At 46.3% G+C, this 24,485-nt stretch overlaps 1 protein-coding gene across 2 annotated transcripts in view; it reads right to left on the bottom strand.

Annotated features, from left to right (window-relative positions):
* Positions 1–19,526, bottom strand: part of RAB3D (RAB3D, member RAS oncogene family) — a 32,447-nt gene extending 12,921 nt beyond the window's left edge. The window contains exon 1 of one of the 2 annotated variants that reach the window (XM_081177035.1): positions 19,345–19,526. The gene's annotated coding sequence lies outside the window, so the exon portion shown is untranslated. Of the gene's footprint in view, positions 1–3,346; positions 3,476–19,344 lie in introns of those variants that run through there. The other variant, XM_081177034.1, reaches the window with a different exon arrangement.
* Between the last annotated feature and the right edge of the window lie 4,959 nt (positions 19,527–24,485).

Below are 24,485 nucleotides of genomic sequence, written 5' to 3'. Positions count from 1 at the left end.
TCACAGAGAAAACCAGCTCCAGAGAGTCAAGACTTCTGTTTGGCCCTCGAGTTTGACCACACTGCTCACTGCTCCAGGAGTGGCACTTTACATAAGGTACCCAAGAAGATCAGGATTAATGCAGAGAGGGAAGCCTCCGTTTTCTAGGGCTGCCATACGTCCAGAATTTTCTGGACATCATTGGTATTCGGCTGTCAAAAGTTGTGTCCGGGCAGAATTTTCAGGAACTGCTTTAAAGGTCCAGGAAAACCCAGGTGTATGGCAACCCATGCCAGAAGTGGGGGTTTTTTTTTTTGCTGGTTTTCTTAAAAAACAGCTCAAACCACCACCCCCCCCCCCATTTTGCCAAAAAAACTCAACGTATGTGTCTGGAATTTCACTTTCTGAAATATGGCAACCCTACGGTATGCATCATGGGCATAGCAGGGCGGCTGTGTGTACAGGGGGCAGCTGCCCACCCCATCAAGTAAATAAAAAAAATACATATTTAACTCAAAGTATCAGAATAACTGAAATTGGAATGTTTGCTGAGGTCACTGGATAATGTTGTGAAAGGTTTTCAGCTAATCCAATAAAACTTGTTTTAGTTTAGATTTTTTTAATTTGTGCTTTGTAATTTTGCAAAATATACTCATTAACTGCATAAAAGGTACTCCCTGACGTTATTTTTTTAAAAAACTTACTAGTTTTCAATTAACTGAAGTGTCTGACAGATTTTTTCCTGAGCTCTTGGGGTCAAAAGAAAGTTAACAACTTATTGTTGTTGTTATTGTTGTTGTTGTTGTTATTATACAGTTGTACCTTGGTTGACAAACGCCTTGCGACTTGAACGTTTTGGCTCCTGAACACTGCAAACCTGGAAGTGAGTGTTCCGGTTTGGGAATGTTCTTTGGAACCCGAACATCTGATGCGGCTTCTGCAGCTTCTGATTGGCTGCAAGAGCTTCCTGCAGCCAATCGGAAACCAACCTTGGTTTCCAAACGTTTTGGAAGTCAAACACACTTCCGGAACGGATTCCGTTCAACTTCCGAGGTATGAATGTATTTATACCCCACCCTTTTAAAACAACTGTTGTTGAGACATTTCATTCCGAATCTGCTAGACAGAGCCAGGCAGAGGATGGTGGCAGGTGGGTGCCCTGCCCCCCCCAACAAAAATCCTGGCTACGGCCATGGTATGCAAGCCTCTTGTAGGAGGGGGCCCACCGAGGGGGCCTTGCCTGACCCCCCTATCAAATCTTAAAGCCAGCAGAACTCACAGACTCTGTTCTGAAGCTTCGATTAAAAGGAAGTGTCCCAAAACAGCATCACTTGTCCCCCTGCCCTTCACATGGTTCAATCCATAGTCATTGGCAGTAGACATAGGGATTGTGGTAGGAGATAGAGAACGCATCATGCCATTGGTGGCAATAAAAGAGCAACGCCTGCATAACTAGCTCTGGGCAATCTGCCATCGATTCTTGCAAAGGAACATGCCCACACCCAGTGACTCCCATTGTCCCTGCAGCTATAATATTAGAGCAATGTGTCAGGTTGCGTTATAACCCCAAAGACTGAACGCTCTGGAACATGGGCCAGCAAACTAAGGCCCAGCAGCCAGAAGCGGCCCACCAGTCTTGTAAATCCGGCCCGCAGACCTGCCGCCCGCTTGGTCAGTCCTGCTGGGAGCAGCCGCCATCTTGGCTGCTTATATCCTGCCACGCTCTCACATTTGCTTTCTCTCCCCATATATTGTATTATTTTTCCTGTTTTTTGTGCACTACAAATAAAATATGTGCAGTGTGCATAGGAATTCGTTCATTCCCCCCACCCAAAAAAAATATAGTCCGGCCCCCCACAAGGTCTGAGGGACAGTGGACCGGCCCCCTGCTGAAAAAGTTTGCCGATCCCTGCTCTGGAAGGTCATAGGCAGCCAGGGACAAAAACCAGGGCCATCAGTCAGAGAAAAGAGCTGGGGGCAATCTGTGTGAGTCTTTAGATCACATCCTGTATAGAATGTCCTGGGAGATTGAAGTGTTCTCCTACTGGTTTCTCTGTTTTGTGATTCTTGATGTCAGATTTATGTCCGTTTATTCTTTGGCGTAAGGTTACGCAAAACAGAGAAACCAGTAGGAGAACACTTCAATCTCCCAGGACATTCTATGTAAGATCTCAAAGTAGCTGTTTTACTACAAAGGAATTTCAGAAATAGACTGGAAAGAGAAGCTGCTGAATTGCAACTCATTACCAAACTTAAAACCATGGAGAGACCTGGTCTGAACAAAGACATTGGATTCTTATCTCATTATACATGACTAAGCCATTTCTCACCTTCTCACCCCTTGCCTTTTCCTGTAAGACCTATTACAGTCGTTAAGAGTCGTCAACAGGCTCATCTCAGCTATCTGCCAATCTCCCATTCCCACCACCCTTCTGAGTAATACCCCTCCCCACCTTCTCACTATATAGAAGGATCTGGCAACTTCTGTTTCAGTGTATCTGAAGAAGTGTGCATGCACACGAAAGCTCATACCAAGAACTAACTTAGTTGGTCTTTAAGGTGCTACTGGAAGGAATTTTTTTATTTTGAAATTTTTACAGTAAGTGACACACTTTTAACATTATTTTTTTTTGGGGGGGGGCGAGAAAGTGCCAGTACTGTGTATGCTTGAGAACCCCCAGAAAAAAGCACTGATCTCCACCTTTTCTAATATAAGCTCTCTCTGCAGGGCCAGATGTGAAAGTGGCCAGAACAATGCATGCAAATTTTACATTTGCACGGTGGCCTGGCCTCATTTCTACAGACACCAGCCTCCACCCTTCATCCGGGCAAGCAAGAGCCATTATCCAAGTTCAAGGACATATTCCAGGCAGGCAGAAACACTCAAGGAGGGGCAGTGAGGGTTGTGGCCTGTATCCAAGTTCAAGGACATATTCCAGGCAGGCAGAAACACTCAAGGAGGGGCAGTGAGGGTTGTGGCCTGGGAAGGGTGCTGAGGGAGGCCCGGGGGGGGGGCGGGCCTGACATTCCCCACCCCACCTTAACACAAAAAAACACATCCAACCTAGTTAAGGCCGCAATTCTGTTCACACCTGTAAAGAGGGCTCCAAACCTAACCTATTTACCTGGGAGTAAGCCCCACTGAATCCAACAGGACTTACGGTACCTGTGTAGTCAAGAACTTTTTAAACCGTGTCCTCATTTAGAAACATGTGCTTTGGGTCGTTCCTCCCAACGCCAAGCCTTAAGAAAAACTATTTAAAAAATCCAACAACTTTATGCTCAAGAAGCATACTGTGCAAATCTAAAGCTTGCACACTGCATTGTGCACTTGGGTTGCCCCTAGCAAATACATTACTTTACTTACACTGGTTTGTCAGCCTTTGGACTTCCCGTTTAAGTTACGTAGATTGTCAAATCCAAAGCAGAGTCTACTTCCCCTGACGCGCACATATTCACACACAGAGAAACAGACCCATTTCAACAGCTGCTGGTGCAAGAAGCAGCCTCTCTTCCTCTTCTCTTTGCAGACCAAACAGTGCAGAAATCCAGGAGGCAGAGGTGGCCACCTCCTTCTGACAGAGCGGAGCAGTAAAGCTCCAGTCCCTAACCACATCCGGAATCCCTCTTCAGGTGTGTCACCTCAGGCTAAGAAAGCACACAGAAGGAGTCACCGAGTTCTTCCCTGTTGTGAAAGCGAGTGCAACCCCCCCCTCCAAACTATGACACATCTCGACACATCCTAAATAGCAAACAGCTGTGTTTGAACATCCACCCAGAAGGAGCCCCACCCTGGCATGACTACGGCCACCTAAGACAGTTGGAAGATGAGGAGAACCCTGCTCAGGTATAACAGAATATTTCTTTATGAAATTAGCTGTCACTATACTGCTTCTCCTCCGGGACACGGGTGGCGCTGTGGTCTAAATCACTGAGCCTCTTGGGCTTGCCGATCAGAAGGTCAGCGGTTCGAATCCCCGCAACGGGGTGAGCTCCCGTTGCTCGGTCCCAGCTCCTGCCAACCTAGCAGTTTGAAAGCACACCAGTGCAAGTAGATAAATAGGTACCATTGCAGCGGGAAGATAAAAGGCGTTTCCAAGAGCTGGGAGCCCCCCCCCCTCCCCCTGACCAGGATCCTGAAGCTGCCCAGGAGCAGAAGGACAGTATAGATTTGGAACAGTGGTTTGCAGAGGGGCATAGTTCTGAAGACAAAAGTTGGGAAGAACTGGGGGGGTGAACAGCAAGGTGAAGAAGAACTGGAAGAGAGAGAGCTAACAGACTTTCTCTCACTAGAAAGGTAATGGGCATACTGAAGGACAGCTGGACATATAAAGGGCCCCATTACCTTCAGTAGCTTAGGGCCTCATCAAACCTAAATCCGGCCCTGGGTCCAAATAATAATTATTGAACTATTTAATCTTCTTATCCATTACTGTCTACTCACAGTTATATTTTAGGCTAGCCAGCCTTCCCAGTATGCTAGTGATGCAGATGTATGAGCGCACTGATACACCTGAGCCTTACCTGGTCCTTCCTCTCTGGGCTGGCTTCCCATAGCGCAGACATGCAATCCAACCAGCCTGACAGGTTTAGCTCTCTGTGGCAAAGTGCTGCTCAGAAAAGCTACCTTTCCAGTTCCCCAAGTTTGAACAGCACCCAGGCCTACTGATTCCAGCGTTTCTGAACAGAAACAAATCCAGTTCAGGGCCAAAGAAAACCTGGGACACAGGCAGCCTCTATCCCTGAATTCTGCATTGAGTTCCCCCACAAGTTTTAAGTTTGGAACTGACTCTTACCAACTAAATCCCTCATACTAAGATTCATCTAAATAACCAGCTGAATAGAAGGACTCAGCTACCAGTAGTTCTACTGATTGACAAGAATGAGATAAGATACTTTGCACTTCACATTTTACTACCAGTTTGCCACTAAGCTGCAGAAGCTGACTGAGGGGCAAAATGCAGAGAAGAAAGAAGGAGAAGGAATGAAAGAGAGGCATGTAAGACAAGAGAGGGCTTGAAAGAAGGGAGGGAGGCTACAAACTGGGTGACTGGGGGGGGGAATAGACTGAGGAAATAAGACATGGAGAGACATCAGGGACTCAGCTACATTAGTAAAGAAAAAGCGTTTTATATGTGTTATAACACTGTGACACCAGAGAGCGCTGTGGAGTCCCATCTTTCGCCAACGTGATTTTCCACTATGAGGTTTACAATGCGTATTCCTGAAACGCTTATTTGATGTGTCTAGATCCAGCCTGAGTCTGAAAAGACGAGTCAAGTATTGATTAAAACAGCCAACAATAGCAGCTAGAGCATCAGACGAGGACTGAGGAGACCCAGGTTCAAATCTTCGCCGGGCCATTTCTTGGGCCCAGCTCCCAGCTCCCAGTCTAACCTCCCTCATAGGTTATTGTAAGCATAAAATGGGAGGGGGCAGAACACCACCCCTGGCTTTTTGGAAGAAAGGCAAGACGTGAATGTAATGAAATAAATAAATGTGAGACGAAGAGCAATCTGCTATGTCATCAACACAGATCATTGTACAGTGGAACCTCAGTTTTTGAACTTAATCCATTCCGAAAAGTTCAAAAACCGAGGATCAATGGCTGGCTGCAAAGTCAATGGGAAAAAATGAAAAATGTGCCTTGGAAGACATTTGGCTTCCAAAAATCGTTAGAAAACCGGAGCAGTTACTTCTGGGTTTTTGGTGTTCGGGAGCCGAGGTTTGACTGCAGAGGATGGCTTGAGGTGGCTGGTGAGGTGGGAGGAAAAATGGGGGGAAAACAAGGATGATATGTTTTTGGATAATATGTCTTGTTTTAATTTTGAATAAAAAAACTTTAAAAAAGAAGAAAAAAAGAAGACCATTTAAACAAACCTTTCCATCTTCCATACTTGCATATGCATTGTGTTCCATTGGCTCTTTTAACCACTTCACTTGCATTCACTATTCTCTGTCCTCTGCTTGTGCAATTGCCAGGATAAGTTCAGGATCAACCAATAACCTGACCCATCCCCTCCTCTTCAAGCAAAGTGCAAGGGACAAACACACCTTTTTAAAATGCTGCTTTTTAGAGCACTGTGAAGCACAGAATAATATTTTAACTTTTGCTGAATGTGAGCCACGCTGAACACCCCGTGGAATCATTAACCACTGTAATATTAACTGTTAACTGTTCCTTGTGAGGTGTTCTCAGATACATTACTTAAGAGCCACAAACCTGCGGAAAAGTGCTGCAGTATGGAATGGGAGTCAATTTAACTAGCCACGCAGATCCGTCTTTTCTTGGCAACAACACAGCACAGCTCAGCGCTGTGATAATCTTGCTGCTTCATCACCTACCGCACATCACAGAGAGGAACAGCGAGCCAGGGGGGTTGGAGATCTCAGCATCAGCACAAACTGGGGTGGGGAAGGTTTAAATGGGGTATTTTCTTTTTAATCAATAAATACAAAACCTGCGCTGCTGAGAATGTGCATTAGGTTTCTTCTCCACATTCTGTCCTGTATTAGCAGTTTTCACACATGGCACAAGTAGCGTCTGAAGGACTCAAATATTTTGGGGGGGGGGCTGGGCGGAGGGAATCCTATTTACAGTGGTACCTCGGGTTACATACGCTTCAGGTTATATACGCTTCAGGTTACAAACTCCGCTAACCCAGAAATAGTGCTTCAGGTTAAGAACTTTGCTTCAGGACAAGAACAGAAATTGCGCAGCGGCAGTGCAGCGGCAGCAGGAGGCCCCATTAGCTAAAGTGGTGCTTCAGGTTAAGAACGGACCTCTGGAACGAATTAAGTACTTAACCCAAGGTACCACTCCATTATAAGCCAGAAATAGATTTTGAAATCTGTTGCACTGTAAGCAACTTGCTGGCATATGGCAGCACAAACTAACTTTTTGATTGAGAAGGGGTGGGTTCTTGTATACAGATAAGGTAAACTGGAGGAAAAAAATAAACAAGGACGAAGGATTCATAGTGGGAAGAGGAACACGCATTCCGAGAGCTGTAAGATTTATCACAAAATCCGGCTCCTTCAGGAGGAAGAACAAGGTATGATTTTAAAAACAAAATTAGTTTTTGGAGTATCTGTTATAAGAACAATGCACAACTACTGTAGCGCCAACTGGGTTCTTGTGGCACTTTGGTGTGACAGAACCACACATCATCCTCTTTAAAAACCCACAAGCATGCTGTTTGATGTGTCCAATTACAAATAAATAGTAAAAAAAAAAAAACCTTTACAGAATCACACTGCCAAACAAAACAAAACCCAAATCTCCAGAGGACAGAATTCCAAATTCCAAAGTCAGGAAGCCTCTTGAGGTCTGGGGGCATATAAATGTACATGGCAGTAAATTCCATTGAACTCAATGGACTCTGCTCCTATGCAGCTATGTATAGGATTGCAATGCAAGGGCCCTCATGGGACCTGGGTGATATATCTAAAAAGGTATTCTTGCTTAATCCCAGAGAGAAAGTCAGTACAGTGCCTAATTTAATATTGAATTGAATTTCACTGGATGCCTCTCAGACTTGCGTTATTTAAAAAGCAGGTTTTTTTTTTAAAAGGAATGCGTTGCTCTAGTCCTCACCATGCAAACAGTGTCCCTGGGAGCTCACAGGTTGAATGCTTGAAAATGTACAGTATTTAGATGATAATCAGACTACATTATGTAATCTAGGCAAATGCATGAATGACTGCATGATGAGTCTGCATAAAGATGAACCAGGTCATGCGTGCTCTGCACTTATGACGTTGTTTTATACTAAGTTAGACTAATGTTGGTTCATCATCCAGCTTGGCACTTGCAGTGGCCGTCAGAATCCTGAGGCAGAGGACTTTCTCAGCCCTGCTACCCAAAATGCTCAGGTCAAACTTAGGGCCTTCTCCATGCAAAGAATGGGCTCCGACGTGCAGCTGTGAGTGCACTCAAAATGCTCTATCGTTTAATTAGATTATTTGCAGCCTGCCTTTCAATGAAATGATTCTCAAGAAGACCGTGATCTGAGCCTGCAATTCTAAGAGAGCACAGCTGAAATGATCTTCTGCATCCCCTCAAGACAATACACGATTCAGCCCCTCTCGGTAGTGGCACCCACCCTGTGGTACGCCCTCCCACCAGATGTCAAAGAGAACAACAACTACCAGACTTTTAGGAGACATCGGAAGGCAGCCCTGTTTAGGGAAGCTTTTAATGTTTATTTTTTTAAATTGCAGCCAATTTTTTACAAACAAAAAGAAAAAAGCAAACATAAAAACAAAAACACATAAATTTCACAACTTATTTTCTAATAACATATTTCCACGACCTCCTCATACCTCCCCTTCTTGTATACCCAGTTCATTTTATTTATACAGCAAATCCTTATCTCAGAGCATTACAGCTTGAAAAAAGAAAGAAAAGAAAACACCTTATTTTTCCTCCAACATTTTAAGTTATTATATCTTTAAATAAAAACAAAACCATTTTATCAAATTCCTTTAACCATTACGGCTAGAAACCAGGGAAGCTTTTAATGTTTAATAGACTGTTGTATTTTAATATTCTGTTGGAAGCCGCCCAGAGTGGCTGGGGAAACCCAGCCAGATGGGCAGGGTATTATTATTATTATTATTATTATTATTATTATTATTATTATGAACAGCAGCAGGGCATGTACATGAAATGAGGGAAAGAGGCAGGCAAAGAGAGTCATAGAATCATAAAATCATAGAGTTAGAAGGGTCCACAAGAGTCATCTAGTCCAACCCCCTGCAATGCAGGAATCTCAACTAAAACACCCATGACAGATGGCCACCCAACCTCTGCTTAAAAACCTCCAATGAGGGTGTTGTGTATTGAGTCAAAGGATTTTATATCTGTATTATTATTGTCTGTATTTGCATTAGGGTAAAGTAACTGCCTTTTGGTTCCAGAGGGTACAGCTACTATTGGTTCATTTAAGCTGCTGTATTTGGATCCTCTGTCTTATTGGTTCCCTCCAAAAGGCAGGACTGTGATTGCCTGATATTGTTCCCTCCAAAATGTATCCTTTCTTGCTAGTTCCCTGTCCCTATAAATGTAGCTTTCCTCTCCCCAGTCTTTAGTCTTGTTGCTTTAATAAAGAAGTGTTACTAGAGAGCTGTCTCCAGCATGTTATATCAAGAGAGCTGAAATCACAAACCCCACGTCACAACAGAGGGAGAGTCCACCACCTCCCGAGGGAGTCTGTTCCAATGTCAAACAGCTCTTACTGTCAGAAAGTTCTTCCTAATATTTACTCGGAATCTCTTTCCTTGTAATTTGAGGCCATTTATTTGAGTTCTACCCTCCAGAGCAGGAGAAAACAAGCTTGCTCCATCTTCCATGTGGAAGCCCTTTAGATATGTGAAGATGGCCATCACACCATCTCCTCTTTTACAGGCTCAACATACCCAGACCTCCTTCAACCGTTCCACATAAGGCTTGGTTTCCAGACCCTTGATCATCCTGATTGCCCTTGTCTGCACACTTTCCAGCTTGTCAAGATCCTTCTTAAATTGTGACACCCAGAACTGGACACAGTATTCCAGGTGTGGTCTGACCAAGGCAGAATACAGAGGCACCATTACTTCCCTTGCTCTGGACACAATACATCTGTTGATGCAGTCTAGAATAGCATTACTTTAGCTTATTTTGCCTGTGCATCACACTCAGTGCCAGATTTACGTATAAGCTAAGCAAGCTATAGGTTAGGGCGCCACTCTCTTGGCCCCCCCCCCCAAAAAAAAATTAAAGGAAAAAACCCCTGGATGTACATTTCCAAAATATAAGATAAAAACCAAATAAAATAAAACCTACATACAGTAACAGTGTTTTGTGTTGTGTAGGCACCTATTTGTTATGTGCAAATGGCTTTAGATACCTATTAGGTCCATAAATTACCATATAGCATGTATTCAACACAAAAAAAACAGCGACAATTTGTTGTTGACAAAGGGCAGCTAGACATATAAAGGGCCCTATTATCTTCAGTAGCTTAGGGGCTCATCAAACCTAAATCCGTCCCTGATCACACTGTTGACTCATGTTAAGCTTGTGGTCTACTAAGACCCCTTAGATCCTTTCCACATGTACAACTAGTAAGCCAAATGTCCCACATCTGGTTCTTCTTGCCTAAGTGCAGAATGCTGTATTTCTCCCTACTGAAATTCAGTTTGCCACCACACTCCAGCAGCTGTGGGCACCTTCAAATTTATCCTTTCCCCTCAAAGTAATTGCATCTTATTTCTACCCCAACAGCAACTTACTGGCTAATTAATTTGGTTTTGTTATGTCCACCTGTTCTCACTACTGTAGAAGTGACAGCTTTGCACCTGTTCCAGTTTCTCAGAGTCTGAATTTGGGTTTAAAAAAACCCCATGCAGGCAGGACAGCAAGTTCTGGGGAAGGGTGGGGAAATTATTTGCCTTTTCCTAAGATGTTTCCTGGCTTGTTTGAAGATGTGCCTTGCAGGAAACAAGCTAGGGTCATTTGAGAACTCCTCATCAAGGACCCCCAATAAGGTTAGGCCACCAACTTGCAAGGGACGCGGGTGGCGCTGTGGGTTAAACCACAGAGCCTAGGACTTGCTGATCAGAAGGTCGGCTGTTCGAATCCCCACGACGGGGTGAGCTCCCGTTGCTCGGTCCCTGCTCCTGCCAACCTTGCAGTTCGAAAGCATGTCAAAGTGCAAGTAGATAAATAGGTACCGCTCTGGCGGGAAGGTAAATGGTGTTTCCGTGTGCTGCTCTGGTTCGCCAGAAGCGGCTTAGTCATGCTGGCCACATGACCCGGAAGCTGTCTGCGGACAAATGCTGGCTCCCTTGGCCTATAGAGTGAGATACGCACCACAACCCCAGAGTCGGTCGCGACTGGACCTAATGGTCAGGGGTCCCTTTTCCTTTACCTACCAACTTGCAACTTCCACTGGTGAATCCAGAGACGCTCATATGATTCTGCAGCAGAGCAGGCACTTGTGGCTTCTTATACACACAGAGCACTAATAGGAAAACGTACTGCCTCTTCTGCCTCCAATCCCAAGTACAAACACTGAACAGCATTCAGAAAAAGATAACCTATGTAAGTGCAGCACCTAAATCAAGTTACACCAGTACTGTACATGCATAGGGCAAGGCTGAGAAGGGCAGGTTTATTTTGTTCTCAGGCTATGTGCAAAGCAATATTGCAAAAAGAGCAGGCAGGATTCATTTCCTGCCTGCTCCTCCATAACAACATGAAGCAATAGGTCTGCTCTCTTCTGAGCACAGAAAGGGAGACCTTGAAATGTGAGCTCTCTGTCAAAATAGGCTAGTCCCTTTTCTAGGAAGCAGAGTATGTACAACCCTCTTTGAGCCAGGGCTGACCTGGACTGTGCCACTCTTGCCACACCTCTTGCTCTCCTGTGCCTTATCCAACAAAGCCTTATCATGGAGAAGCAGTGACAAGCAGAACAAAGCAGATCGGAAGAAGCCCTACGGTCCCCCTCTATTAAGTTGTGAGTAGACATAGCAGGCGACACAGAAATTTCTCCAAATGGTTCTTTATAGTAAGCTGGAACTGAACTGAACAGCTCAGCCCATAGCTGTCAACTTACAGATTTGAAAATAAGGGACCAGCAGCCTCGAAAATAAGGGATCAGCAGCCAAAATAAGGCATTTTCCCAGCACAGGTATGTTCAACTTCTGAACCCCTCCAACCCAAAGGCAGAAAGCCCAGCCAGCAGCCAAACGAAGCCTCAAGTGGTGGTTCCCACAGTGCAGCAACCCGGCAAAGGGGATGCAGCAAGGAAAACCACCGTCACCTCTCCGCTGGGAAGCGCTGAGCAAAGGTGAGTCCCCAGGCAACGCGGCTGATTTGATTGGCACAAGGCATGCAAGCTCCACCCCCCAGTCATTCTTAGACTTCTTATTGGGTGAGCAACACAGCCAAGCAACACAGTTGGAGCCTCTCTCCTCCCTGGCCGGCAGGCAGGCAGGGAGGGAGGGAGGGAGAGGAGCTGCTTCCTTTGAAACCCGGGAAATTTAAGGGACATCATCAATAAGGGACAGCAGCGGGACACAGCGCTGGGATAAGGGACTTTCCCGCCAAATAAGGGACGGTTGACAGCTATGGCTCAGCCGGCCTGCTTTTATAGGCAGCCAGCTGTCAGCATTGTAACAACAACAACCCAGGGTTTCCTACCTAAATTAACTTATGTGGACCTGAGTCAAAACGATATACACAATACCCCTGGTGGCCAGGGTGAGAACTTCAATACATAACACCCTCTTTAGCTGCAAATGAGGCTCAACACATCATCAGGAGAACAGGTGCATTCTGGATTGAGCTGCAGAAACATCGAAATGGTGGCATAATATGAATAAGGGGGGAAATATTGTGAGAAGGTGAATTTGGTGGGGAAATGGTTTTTGGAAGCAGAAATTATGTGCAGGGATCTAGGAAGGAGATTAAGCAGGAATGCCAGTGGGGCAGAAGAGTTGGAACTGGTTTAAATTGTTCTATAAGCACATAAGAAGATCTCCAGCCAGATGGGTGGGGCATAAATAATAAAATTATTATTAAAAATTATTATCTATCTAATTCAACATTTGGTCCAGGCAGATAGGAATGAATCTGCCCTTCCCTGTTTGTCTCTAGCATCTAGTAACTTACAAGTATACTGTACTACAGCTTTGGATATATTATGGGCAACAGAAGGACATGCAGGAACAATACTGGTTGGAGCATCCCCACATTTTTTAGGAACTGCTGACAATGTATAAATCACCATAGGGGTAAGGTAAAGGGACCCCTGACCATTAGGTCCAGTCGTGGCCGAGTCTGGGGTTGCGGCACTCACCTTGCTTTATTGGCTGAGGGAGCCGATGTACAGCTTCCAGGTCACGTGGCCAGCATGACTAAGCCACTTCTGGCGAACCAGAGCAGCGCACGGAAACGCTGTTTACCTTCCCACCAGAGTGGTACCTATTTATCTACTTGCACTTTGATGTGCTTTCAAACTGCTAGGTAGGCAGGAGCAGGGACCGAGCAACAGGAGCTCACCCCGTCGCAGGGATTTGAACCGCCAACCTTCTGATCGGCAAGTTCTAGGCTCTGTGGTTTAACCCACAGCGCCACCTGCATCCCTTCACCATAGGGGAGTGCTACGTAAATAGTAAATCTGCATTTGCAAAGTATCTTGGGAACAGTGCATTTCAAAGAGCTGAACATATATATGTTGTGTGTGTGTGTTTTGAAATTAATTCTACACATTTCTGTCCCACGCTTCAGCTGTGAATGACTCCCAGAACACCTAACAATCCTTTAAAAATGAAAATCAGAAGCAAAAATTTAAAACAACTTTAAAACAACAGAAACAGATATTAAAACCAGAGCCAAGTAAGATCCAAACTGTTCTCAGTACAACATCTAACAGGTCTTCACCCAGCGCCAAAAGGATAACCAAATTGGTGCACAACATTCATTTATACAGAGGCCCAGGATGTTGTAAAGGGAGCCTAAGTACAACAATTCAACAAGAAACACAATTAAAAGGACCAGGACCAGGTGCGCAGCCTGGGAGTCATTTTGGACTCACAGCTGTCCATGGAGGCACAGGTCAAATCTGTGTCCAGGGCAGCTGTTTACCAGCTCCATCTGGTACGTAGGCTGAGACCCTATCTGCCTGCGGACTGTCTCGCCAGAGTGGTGCATGCTCTGGTTATCTCCCGCTTGGACTACTGCAATGCACTCTACGTGGGGCTACCTTTGAAGGTGACTCGGAAACTACAACTAATCCAGAATGCGGCAGCTAGACTGGTGACTGGGAGCGGCCGCCGAGACCATATAACACCGGTCTTGAAAGACCTGCATTGGCTCCCAGTACGTTTCCGAGCACAATTCAAAGTGTTGGTGCTGACCTTTAAAGCCCTAAACGGCCTCGGTCCAGTATACCTGAAGGAGTGTCTCCACCCCCATCATTCTGCCCGGACACTGAGGTCCAGCGCCGAGGGCCTTCTGGCGGTTCCCTCATTGCGAGAAGCAAAGCTACAGGGAACCAGGCAGAGGGCCTTCTCGGTAGTGGCGCCCGCCCTGTGGAATGCCCTTCCAGCAGATGTCAAAGCGATAAACAACTACCTGACATTCAGGAGACATCTTAAGGCAGCCCTGTTCAGGAAAGTTTTTAACGTGTGATATTTTATTGTATTTTTGGTTTTTATGGAAGCCGCCCAGAGTGGCTGGGAGGCCCAGCCAGATGGGCGGGGTATAAATAATAAATTATTATTATTATTATTATTAAAAATAATCCTACAGCTATAAAGCTGTATAGTCAGTTATAATAATATTAAACACCTGCAACCAAATTAAGCCTTCAGAGTGCATACCTGAGAGAACAAAACTATATGGCCTAAATATGGCCAGCCTCAGGGCCAGGGGGCAGAAATTTATGTAGATAGCCCTCCTATGAACCTTCAGAGATTTCTCATGGCACAATGAAGGAGTTTCAGACAAGTTTTTCCAACAGATCTCAAAGGGTTATACAGTACAGTGGAACCTTGGTTGTCGAACTTAATCTGTTCCAGGAGTCCGTTCGACTCCAGGGACCGTTCAAAAACCAAGGCGCAGCTTCTGGTTGGCTGCAGGAGCTTCCTGCATTCATTTGGAAACCACGCTGAATGTTTGGCTTCCGAAAAACATTTGCAAACCGGAACACTCACTTCTGGGTTTGCGGCGTTTGGGAGCCAAAACGGACGAGTACCAAGGCGTTCGACAACCAAGGTACGACTGTACTGTCGTTGATACATATTGTCCATTTAGCTCTTCTGAATCCTACAGCCATAGTCTAAAACCTCTTACTGGTTTGGGTGGCCGACCAAAAATTTGTGGTCACCAAGCCCCTTACCCCAAAGGGTGGGATCTTGTCCCTATTTTTATTTTACATGCCTCTTGATTGTAATAAAACCTCAAGGTGGATTAGGAAAGAAAGAAAGAAAGAAAGAAAGAAAGAAAGAAAAGAAAAGAAAAGAAAAGAAAAGAAAAGAAAAGAAAAGAAAAGAAAAGAAAAGAAAAGAAAGAAAGAAAGAAAGAAATTAATTAATTATTGGGGTGGGGGGTTTGAAAACAAGTATTTAAAACATCCACAAATAATTAAAATCAAAAACAAGGTAAAACCAGATTAAAACACTGCATTTTGGAGAACAACCCCTTGCATTGCTAGAACTGTGTTGCACATTCGGAGCATGGAAACTCTCATGATGCCTTTATTCAATCTGATTTTCGTTAATTCTGATTAACTGCTCATTTAAAAGAGGTGTGGTCGTGGATTTTAAATTGTTGGTTTTGTGTGAGTGTTTCTGCACACTGCCTGATGAGGAAACTGGTCCCGACAGGCAGAATAGAAATCTGGAGCCGGAAAGGGAGACAAGGATCGCCCCTTACATTTTATGCTACCTTGCTGCAGTTGTGGGGATGCTTGAAGGCCTCAGGAAGGCAAAGCCAAACTAGAAGACCTGGCCTTCCTTTCTGGGATATGATGGACAGGGCTTAACTTTCGGCTGCTGTGCTTCTGAGAAGCTTGCAACATATGCTTCAGGAGTGCAGAAGGAAAGCAAGCCCAGTGCGCTTCCAACTGTGGACTTGCAACTGCAGGGCAATCCCCTGACTGCTTCTCCAGCCCCCAAGGCTGGAGGTCTGAGGTTCATCCTGCTTGCCGGAAGGAAGCACAACATTTGCCATGATGAGAGGAACTGTGGACCCTTGCCCATAGTCATTAGTGCTAACTGTTTAAGACTGGTTCCCCCAGGACACTGCTTAGCTCCACAGCAGATAATTAAATTGGATTGCCACTGAGCAAAAAACCAGTGGCAAAACCTGAGTGTCAAAAAGTGTCACAGGGCCATGCTGTGAAAAGCAGACCCCCTCCCTTTGCACGGCTGGAGTCTAACCAAAATTCAGGCCTTCCTTATTGCCACAGATAGCTTCCATGGCAGGAAGTAGCTGAAGGCTGCTGTGCACATTTGTCTATGACTGACAATGGAATGCTCCACTGTGCATTAATAATAATAATAATAATAATAATAATAATAATAATAATAATAATAATAATAATAATTTATTTATATCCCGCTCTCCCCAGCCAAAGTTGGACTCAGAGTGGCTAACAACAGTAAAAATAGCACAGTTTACATAAAATCACAGTCAATTAATTGAAACACATTCTAAAATCAATTCAGAGTCAAATTAATGGCAACCATTGGGCTAGAGTTCTATGAGGATTACAGAAGGAGAGAGGGGGTCAGACTGTGCCTTGGCCAAAGGCCTGGTGGAACAGCTCTGTCTTGCAGACCCTGCGGAAGGATGTCAAGTCCCCCAGGGCCCTTGTCTCTTGTGACAGAGCGTTCCACCAGATCGGGGCCACGGCCGAAAAAGCCCTGGCTCTGGCTGAGGCCAGCCTAACCTCCCTGTGGCCTGGGATGTCCAAGATGTTTTTATTTGAAGACCGTAAGTTTCTCTGTGGGGCATACCAGGAGAGGCGGTCCCGTAGGTACGAGGGTCCTAGGCCAGATAGAGCTTTAAAGGTTAAAACCAGCACCTTAAACCTGATCCTGTACTCCACCGGGAGCCACTGCAGCTGGTATAGCACCGGGTGAATGTGATCCCGCGGCAAGGACCCCGTAATTTAGGGAGGGGGCAGCGAGGTAAAATGAGTGTGTGTACTGTGCAGGTAGCCCAACTTATCAAATGGTTATCAAACGATAACAGGGCTTAATTTGAACCTGATCACAACGCCAGGAACATGGCAGGTGCAACATGCCTTTCTAGTAAACAGCCACAACCACTTCTGCCAGCAGATGGGGGAATGCATGACAGAATACTTCTCCATTTAAAAGCAGAAGGATGCTAAGTTGACCCACCCTGGAAGAATGGCAGATGAAGGTGATGGACTACACGGAACTGGCGGAAATGACTGGCAGAATCCGAGACCAGGGAGAAGAGTCGGTGGAAGAAGATTGGAAGAAATTTAAAGACTATTTACAGAAATATTGCAAAATCAATGAATGTTAGAATGATGTCAGAATGAAGTTAAGTGGTTTAAGCAGCAATGTTTTAAAGGTGTATGAAAAATGGATTATTAACAGGTGAGAACTCGAAGTTATATTATATTAAGTTAAAGGATAAAGATAAAAACAAAGAGGGAAAGAAAATGCTGAATTAACTAACTGAACTGGAATACAAAAAAGGGAGGTGTGAGGAGGTCAGGGAAGCAAGGATATGAATATATGACATGGAAAGATTGATGTGTTTTCTTTTTAAATGTTTTTTATCTTTTTTCTGTATTTTGTATATTTTTTTGTCTTTTCTTCTAATCTTTTTATTTATGTAATTTTTTCCTTTGAAAACTTAATAAATATCATTTTTTTAAAAAAAACAAAAGCAGAAGGATGCTAAGTTAGAACACCTCCCCCCTCTCGACCAACAGGCAGGGTTTGGACATTCAGGGATTTATTTTTATTATGGGTAGTCAAGTTTTCCAAAACCTCACATACTGTCTGAAGTGCTACAGTGCAGCTTTAACACCTGGGTAAGAAGGCCTTAGACTTGGACGCAGGTAACGCTGTGGGTTAAACCACAGAGCCTAGGGCTTGCCAATCAGAAGGCCGGCGGTTTGAATCCCCACGACAGGGTGAGCTCCTGTTGTTCGGTCCCTGCTCCTGCCCACCTAGCAGTTCGAAAGCAGATCAAAGTGCAAGTAGATAAATAGGTACCGCTCCGACGGGAAGGTAAACAGCGTTTCCGTGCGCTGCTCTGGTTCGCCAGAAGCAGGTTCGTCATGTTGGCCACATGACCCGGAAACTGTACGCCGGCTCCCTCGGCCAGTAAAGCGAGATGAGCGCCGCAACCCCAGAGTCGTCCACAACTGGACCTAATGGTCAGGGGTTCCTTTACCTATTAAGAAGGCCTTAGACTTGGGCTTATTTTGTTGGGCTTTAATAAAACAAATAAACAAATGATTGAATACTTCTCGAATTTGCCGTCGTGGACTTTGTATGTGTACATGGCAACACTGCTCTCAAGCTGTAGCCAAGCCTTGCCCATCGTGGTGCCCTCCAGATTATGCCAGGCTACAAAACCTCTCCCCATCATCCCTGAGCTTTGGCCATGCTGGTTGGGGTTGACAACATCTGGAAAGCACCTCAGTGAGGAATTTTAAAAAGTCCAAGCCCTATATGTCAATTGCAATATAGGGTAACGAAAAAGATGCATAAACCTAGACCTACATTGGCTTATCTGTGTACCCCACCCAAACTGTCCTGGCTTTGGGAATGCCCCTTTGAATTACTGAAAGCCAGGAAGAGGCATTCAGTTCTGCGGGTGCCCTGCCCACCCCAGCGAGCACTGCCTGGAACTTATATATTTACATACATATTTAGCTTGCTACTGCCTAGCAAGTTCTGGCCACCTGCCAGGAGCATCAGATGTTCAACTTCCTGAAACCACCTTCCTAGCTATAGGAAGCGGTTGCCAACTAATCACAAGAGGCCAGGCACGTCCTGCTCCTGCGCCTTTCGCGACAGAACTCAGCAGGTGAATCTCTATGCACCATGGGGCTGGATTCGGCAGGTGATAAGCACTGTCACCTGCTGGTCTCCGCACATCCCGGCTGCTGCCAAAAGCACAGAAGAGGCTGGTTTTTTGTTTTTTGTTTTAAAAAGGAGGGGCCAACTCATACCCCCTTCATTTTTGGAGTAAAGCCCACACTGCCTTTGTTTCTTGACTCAGGTGCTGAACTGGATCCAACATTGTCCAGGGGCAGAATTAATCTCCCTCCTGCATCCTTTCCAAAAAGAGGGGTGGCACGGAAACCTCGCTGGCCAACGCACCCCCAGCTTCAAAATAAAGACAATGCCATTCAGGCACCCGTTCCTGATCTCTTTATCTTTGGTCTCTAAATCGTGCTGCCCAAATATTCCCCACTAACCGCATTATTATTATTATTATTATTATTATTATTATTAGGGGAGAAAACCCGCGCGCCCACATAATCGCTAATCCGGAGCTCGCCTCCGCTGCCCCAAAAAACCAACGCCTTTTCTCCTCCGGCTGAGCCTGGCGGATCCAGCCCGAAGACTCTCCAAGGAGGCGTTTCTCTCCCGGGCAAGGCGGCTCTCCACCAGCGCGCAGGGAAGGCGGGTAGGTCCAAAGCCGGCTGCGCTATTGCGCGACGCAACCCCCCAAGCCCTGTCTTGGCATCACCTCGCCTTTGGTCTCCCAGGGAGGAGTTGCCTCGCCGCCACCCCTTGCAAAAAACAAACAACACTCCCAACTCCCTCAGGATGAATGAGCAAGCAAAAATAATCACAACGAAGACGCAAAGTTACCTTTCTTGCTGCGGGGGGCGCGGAGCCTTTTGGGGCTTTTCCTGCCGCAGCTGCTGCTGGAAGTTGCTTCTCCGCCTCCCCAGCCGGATGTCGGAGTCTTTGGAGGCAGCGGCAGCTCCTGGCTTGCGCGCACGAGAGCGGAGCCTCCCTGGCGAAAGGAGGAAGGTGTGCCCGGGCTGCCTTTCCGCTGCAGACCTCAGCAATCGACCTTCCACATCACCCAGCCACTCCCTCTCGGAGCGGGTAAGGAGGGGAGGGCGGCGGCGGCGGCGAGAAGCGCGCAGCCTGCCTGCCTGCCTGCTTGCTTGCTTTCGTCCGTGCGCCCTCGCCCATGTCTTGGCTTGGCTAATGTTGGGAACATGCGCGTCGCCTGCAAGCAGGAGCCGGGCTGCAGAAAACGCCCAAGGCGAAGCCTGGTCTCAGGGCCGGACCAAGACGTTTTGGCGCCTGAGGCGGAACACAAAACGGAAGAAGCGGGGAAGAAAAATCTACATCAGGAACAAGGGGCGCCCTATAGAGGCGCCACGGTGGAGGTAGTTTGCTGAGGAGGAGGCAGATCTGGCCACCAGAAAGAGTATCCGCTTGGTGGCCAGATCTGCTGTCCCTGTGGATCCTGCCACCCGAGGCAGCTGCCTCACCTTGCTGCTAAGGTGGGCCAGCCCTGCCCGCTGTACCTTTGCTTCAGCCAGACCTACAATCCCAGAGGTTCTCCTATCCCCACCTGCACAGAGTGCACCCAATTCACCCGCAAAGAGAGAGAGAGGTTTTATGGTTTCTTATTATTTATTAGATTTGTTAGTCACTTTATCATGTCCTTACCCTGCTGACCTGGGAGTAAGCGCACTTGAATCCAATAGGGCTTCCTTCTGAGTAGTGATGGCTAGGTCGGCACCATTAGTTACTGCCGCGTCTGGCAAAATCCAGCAGGTGTTTCATATTTTATTTTATTTATACCCCACCTTTTCCTCTAGACAAGGACTTAAGGCGACTTACAGATAAAAATAAGAGCAGCTCGAAACATTGGAGGGAATAGTTTACAAAAAATAAAGTGATAGTATAGATATAGACAGTACTTTTTGGGGGGAGTACGCAGGGGGACAGGAGACGTGGGTGGCACTGTGGGTAAAACCTCAGCGCCTAGGACTTGCCGATCGCATGGTCGGTGGTTCGAATCCGCGCGGCGGGGTGCGCTCCCGTCGTTCGGTCCCAGCGTCTGCCAACTTAGCAGTTCGAAAGCACCCCCGGGTGCAAGTAGATAAATAGGGACCGCTTACTAGCGGGAAGGTAAACAGCATTTCCGTGTGCTGCGCTGGCTCGCCAGATGCAGCTTGTCACGCTGGCCACGTGACCCGGAAGTGTCTGCGGACAGCGCTGGCTCCCGGCCTATAGAGTGAGATGAGCGCACAACCCTAGAGTCTGGCAAGACTGGCCCGTACGGGCAGGGGTACCTTTACCTTTACTTACGCAGGGGGTATGCATGCCCCTAAACATTTTGTGAATCTTTGTACTTTTGTCCATTTACTGTATTTATTTTTCCCAATTTGAACTATCAAGTGGTGGTTTTCTTGAGTCAAAATGAGAATAGCCCTAAACATTTTTTTAGAAGAAAAAAACCCCACTGGAGATAGACATAGATAGATAGATAGATAGATAGATAGATAGATAGATAGATAGATATCGATAAATAGATACAGATAAATAGGTATTGCAAATAACTACAATAAAACAGAATGGCACTAGCCCTTGCATTAAATGCATTCACTTCCCCAAAGCCTTTTGGAACCAGTTCAAAGTTCAAAGGTGAACGTATCCAGAATCTGCAGGCTTTTTCTCTGCCTGCTTTATTCCCATCCCATTTCGTTCCAAACCCTGCTCTTCCCCCCTTGGAAGTTCTGGCCATGTTCAAGGCGTTAGGCCAGTGCAGGATGAGAAATGGGTTTGCATCCAGACCAGGGAAGGGGAGCCTGTGGCCTCTGTTTCCCATCAGTCCCAGCTAGCGTTGGTTGGAGGTGATGTCAGTTGTGATCCAATAACCCTTGGAGGGTGCCCCCCCATCCAATGTAGGGTGCATACGGAGGGGCTGGCTTTATCTGGACCTTTCTTGCAGTTGGGCTGGCATTGTGATGGATTTGGGCCTCCTCTGAAACACTGCTTCATATTTTAAGGAAACCTATGATTTTCATACAAGTAACTCTTGAGGCTTCAAGGAAAGGGTAGAGCCTTTGAGATCGGCTTGTTGGTGGTGGTGGTGGGGTGTCTCTTGTCCTGACCCCCTCCCCCAATTTGGTATTTTTGCCACTCATTGGGAAAGAAGAGCATTTCTCCAATGAGATGGGAAACTAAGGAGCCCTGCCTTTAAAGACCAAACTTTGCCATGGGATAAAGATGTGATGTTTTGTGGCCCTTTCTCCAGCTGTCTAGCACCATGAAATTTCAGAGTCTACAGGTGACCAATGCCAAGTTATTTTCAGCCCATAATAATAATAATTTATTATTTATACCACGCCCATCTGGCTGGGTTTCCCCAGCCACTCTGGGTGGTTTCCAACTGAATATTAAAAACACGATAAAACATCAGACATTAAAAACTTCCCTAAACAGGGCTGCCTTCAGATGTCTTCTAAAAGTCAGAAAGTTGTTTATTTCCTTGATATCCGATGGGAGGGTGTTCCACAGGGCAGGTGCCACCACCAAGAAGGCCCTCTGCCTGGTTCCCTGTAACCTCACTTTTCACAGTGAGGGAACTGCCAGAAGGCCCTTGGAGCTGGACCTCACCATCAAGGCTGAATGATGAGGGTAGAGATGCTCCTTCAGGTATACTGGGCTGAGGCTGTTTAAAGGTCAGCGCTGTGGGTTAAACCAAGCGTAGGGCTTGCCGATCAGAAAGTCGGCAGTTCAAATCCCTGTGACAGGGTGAGCTCCCGTTGCTTGGTCCCTGCTCCTGCCAACCTAGCAGTTCGAAAGCATGTCAAAGTGCAAGTAGATAAATAGGTACTGCTCCGGCGGGAAGGTAAACGGCGTTTCTGTGCGCTGCTCTGGTTTGCCAGAAGCGGCTTAGTCCTGCTGGCCACATGACCTGGAAGCTGTAGGCCGGCTCCCTTGGCCAATAAAGCAAGATGAGCACCGCAACCCCAGAGTCGGCCACGACTGGACCTAATGGTCAGGGGTCCCTTTACCTTTAGCAACACTTTGAATTGTGCTTGGAAACCACTGCTCCTTGTATCCACTGCTCGGCCCTAAATAGGTCTCAGCTCAGCCAGTGTCCAGATTGTGAAGACTGCCTGGCTTGCTAACTGACTTGCTCTTCTGCCTATAGCAGCCACTTCTTTTGCACAAATCAGCAGGTGCTCTTCACGATCTAGTGGTCAATGTTGTCTCTTGCTGTACTTTGCCATTAAACGCACAGGTGCAGAGGCTGGTCAAGGGCAAGTTGATAACTTCAGTCGCCAGCTTCTGAAAGATGAGTAAAATGAGATAGGGGGCAGATAGATAGATAATATTTATTGCGGCCATAGGCCCATACAGGTAAAAACAACACATAAGTGACAGCTTGTGCCGTGGGGGGGGAAAAAAACAGTCGCTAAAACACCACTATAACAATAAAATACTATAAGATGGAAAGGCATGCTACGCCTTAATTAGCTTGTAGCGCTCCTTGGCGTCGCTTTTGGGAGAGGACAGCGACCAGGAACCTAGCCACTTTCAGGGTCGTGTGGGAATCCTTATCCTGCAAGATTTGGGCAAGGTGGAATTTTGGTGGGGTACCCTCTAGTTTCTGTATGAGATAGGGGGCATTTGAGGGGGGCAGAGAGAACCAGAGTGGCAGAGAACCTGAAGATTTGAGGAAGGCTGACTAGGCTTTCATTAACTAAGCAAATATTTGTTTGCAGGTCTGTAGCAATTTTCGGAAGAAACCGGATGCAGCTGTATAGCACCACCTAGTGATGCTTAGAGTGGAAATCATACTGATTTCAAAGTGGAAAACACTTCCCTGTTGCTGAAGTGCCCCCCCCCCCAATTTGATGTTAACCTTTTTATATACTAAAAATATTTTAACAATGTCCTCCCTCTAACAAGTTAGGGGCTGCAGGTCTTCTGTGCACTCAGCACCAGAGATGTGGAAGAAGTGGCAGTTTGAGTATTGTTGCTTTTTTTTTTTGTAAAGCCGGAATTGGGGAATGTAGAGTGTTCCTTTCCAATCTATGGCTGATCGGCTCCTCAGGCCTCTGCTCTTTGCTGCTGCTGCTGCTGCTGCATCCCTGAATGCTGCTTCCAGAGCTCTTCCTGCTTGGTCCCAGTTTCCTCCAGCTCTCAGTCCTCTCATCCATCCAACTTCATTTCTTCCTTTTCGATTTACAGTCTTGCTTTTTCCTTCCCTGTCTTCTTAACCTCCAATTTTAGCTTTACTCTTTCAACAAATTCTGCTTGCACCTCATACCCAGGAGTAGCTCTTGAGTCACGAGGGCTGAGTTGCCATTGGGTTTTAGATAATATCCCTTCCTTTTCTACCGTAAGTGGATCTTGGATACAGAATCAACTACATTTGCTGTGCATTAATGCTCCCCCTGGTATCTCTTGTGGCTCATTCTGCACTAATTGGGTTCTTTAAAGCTCGGCTGCCACTGCTGACAGTCAAATATAACACATCTTGAAATTTGAGCACCCCTCTTTTTATAGAGGGTTTTGTGGTTTCTGATTAAGAATTCTCCCAATTTGGCAGGCCTCTTTCCTGATCCATGAATTCTTTAAACAGCAGAACCCTTTCTAGTATTACTCTTTAGACCCTGTTAGGGGAACGGGTGGCGCTCTGATCTAAACCACGGAGCCTCTTGGGTTTGCTGATCGGAAGGTCGGTTTGAATCCATGCTGTGGGTTGAGCTCCCATTGCTCTGTCCCAGCTCCTGCCAACCTAGCAGTTCGAAAGCACGCCAGTGCAAGTAGATAAATAGGCACCACTGTGGCAGGAAGGTAAACAGTGTTTTTGTGCACTCTGGCACTCGTCACAGGGTCCCGTTACACCAGAAGCGGTTTAGTCATGCTGGCCACATGACCTGGAAAGCTGTTTGCAGGATCCCCTGGCCCAAAAAGCGAGATGAGCACCACAACCCCATAGTTGCCTTTGACTGGACTTAACTGTCCAG

This window comes from Podarcis bocagei (genome assembly GCF_964188305.1).
Source record: "Podarcis bocagei genome assembly, chromosome: 17".
NCBI lineage: Eukaryota > Metazoa > Chordata > Lepidosauria > Squamata > Lacertidae > Podarcis > Podarcis bocagei.
This window is presented reverse-complemented; position numbering and strand designations above follow the sequence as displayed.